The 2,389-nt window shown below is 34.4% G+C and overlaps 1 pseudogene; it reads left to right on the top strand.

The window, feature by feature from the left end:
* The first annotated feature begins 1,132 nt into the window (after positions 1-1,132).
* Positions 1,133-1,829, top strand: LOC108524549 (putative zinc finger protein 56; annotated as a pseudogene).
* Positions 1,830-2,389: the final 560 nt, after the last annotated feature.

The following is a 2,389-nucleotide window of genomic DNA, read 5'->3' as shown; positions in this document are numbered from 1 at the left end:
TTTTTAATATAAAAAACAGAAATGGGTGGACTTTTTTTGCAGCTCTTGGTCCTTCTGCCTGTGGGTGTGGTGGTAGCAGGTAAACATGTGGTGCTGACACTTTTAAGGCATATTCTCCAGATCCAGATGTAATTTGTCCAGAGAATCTCATCTGAAGTGAATTTCCAGAGAAGGAGGAGAAAGGAAAAAAATGACCTTTTTTTCAGCTAAACATGTCTCGTATAAAGAGCTATGTCCCCTCTGCCTCCTGGAATGCCATGCATTCAGTACTTGCAAACCTTAATCTCTCTACTTGTTTTTTCTCCCTAATAAGTTTGTTTTAGGTATGTTTTAAATTTTTTATGATAGTCAAGGTCTCTGAAAAATATTTATTTCCTATATACCACAGCTTTCTCTACATTCTCTACATCATGGCTTCTTATATGCCATGCAAAATTCTCACCAGGAATTTATGGTCTGCAGTATTAAAAATGTTCCCCTTGTGGTGCTGAACATGGGAAGGTGTGGATACTCAAGATTCCTATTGGGAAAAGCTGGAGTCCTTAGTAAACATGAAGAACATCTAATGTTGAGATTCCATCTGTGTTCTCCATTAGCTCTATGCAGAACACTGTTTAGAAAATGCTGATTTAAACAAGATGGCATTTATTACACAAAAACTTCTAAAAACTATATTAGGAGATACTTGCTATTAGGGTGTTAAAGACAGACTATTTAAAATCGCTACTAAAAATGACAAATTATAGAGGTAACTTCCAACTCAACATATCTTTTCCACCTGAAAAATATACATAACTGATTCTGTATGATGCAAACAGAGCACTGAAAAGTGTGCACATTTGTGTTGATGCCCTTAATTTTATACTTTATCATCCAGAAAAGTATTATAGATACACTGGTGGTGTGGATCTTATGCCATTCTCTTTTCTCAGGATTAGAGAATACATTAGGAAATATTTCTGTGTAAATAAATATTTTATTGGATAATTTCAGTCACTCCTGTAAGTCAGAACCAGTTCTTTTTACTCTCTCATTTTGCCTTTAGTCAAGTTATAAATTCTGCTGGCTACCTGGTGTGTGTGTGTGTGTGTGTGTGTCTATGTGTCTATGTGTGTGTGTTTGTGTTTTTCAGGGACTGTTGACATTTACAGATGTGGCCATAGAATTCTCTCTGATGGAGTGGCAATTCTTGGACACTGCATAGTGGAATTTCTATAGGAAGATGATGTTAGAGAACTACAGGAATCTGGTCTTCCTGGGTGAGGATAACTTCAACACACAATTCCAAACATACCCTAATGGTTTCATTTCTCTTTTTTGTAGAGTATGTTTTGGTAATTTATGCTTTGCATAAATGAGTTTCAGATCCGTGTTTTTAAGAGAATCTTGGGGATTTGTCCATGTATAAAATAACTTCTTCAGGGTGTTTCATCTTGACCTGAACTTTCCACATTCCTGAGCTGATCTGTGTCCTTTACTCTAGATTAGCAGTAATTTCATTAATTTAGTGACATAAAATATTGTTGCCCGTACCTTAAAATCTAATTGCCAACACCAAGTTTTAACTCAGTATTACTGGGTAGTGAAATTAATAACCTACAAATTTAAAATATTTAAAATTCTCTGTTAGAAATCAGTATTTTATGATTACTTTATGAAAATATTTTATTACACCCTCTTTACTGAACACATAACTAGGTTGGTAATTGGAGAATATGAGCAAAATTTACATTATTTATTTGTAATGAAACAGGTATTACTGTCTCTAAGCCAGACCTGATCACCTGTCTGGAGCAAGAAAAAGAGCCCTGGAATATGAAGAGACATGAGATGGTGGATGAGCCCCCTGGTAGGTGAGAGTGAAGGTGAATACAACGGATGACACAGATGAGAGATCTAAAAATGAAGGAGAAAGCCAATTGTTAAAATGTGAGTTGGAAAGCTATGTTTTATAGGAAATAGTTTCTGGGAAGCCTGAGGGTTTTTTTTGTTTGTTTGTTTGTTTGTTTTGTTTTGTTTTTCTCTCACATTTGGACATCTTCTGTTTTATGCTTTTAAATTTTCTAAGGATTCTACTTTCTTTCTGGTGATCTTCTTTCAAGTTTTCAGTGAGAGCCACCATCCTCTTCATGGCATATAAAAAACTGTACAGTCTAACTACTTTTACATGCTTTTTGGGAACACACAAATCTGCATAATTTTAAGAAACTCTGTGTTAAACAATTTTTTAAGTTTTCTTTTTGCATCATGTGTGAAATGTGAGTAGTAGTTTCTGTTCTATTGTTTTTTTTTTTGTTCATTTTTTTGCACATTTTATCTTGTTTATATTACTATAGTCTTCAAATATAGTTTGAAGTTAAAAAGTATGATGCCCCTCTGCTTTGTTCTA

Source organism: Rhinopithecus bieti, unplaced genomic scaffold, assembly GCF_001698545.2.
Source record: "Rhinopithecus bieti isolate Rb0 unplaced genomic scaffold, ASM169854v2 repeat_4090, whole genome shotgun sequence".
Lineage (NCBI taxonomy): Eukaryota > Metazoa > Chordata > Mammalia > Primates > Cercopithecidae > Rhinopithecus > Rhinopithecus bieti.
Note: the sequence above shows the minus strand (reverse complement) of the source record. Positions and strands in the feature narration are given on the sequence as shown.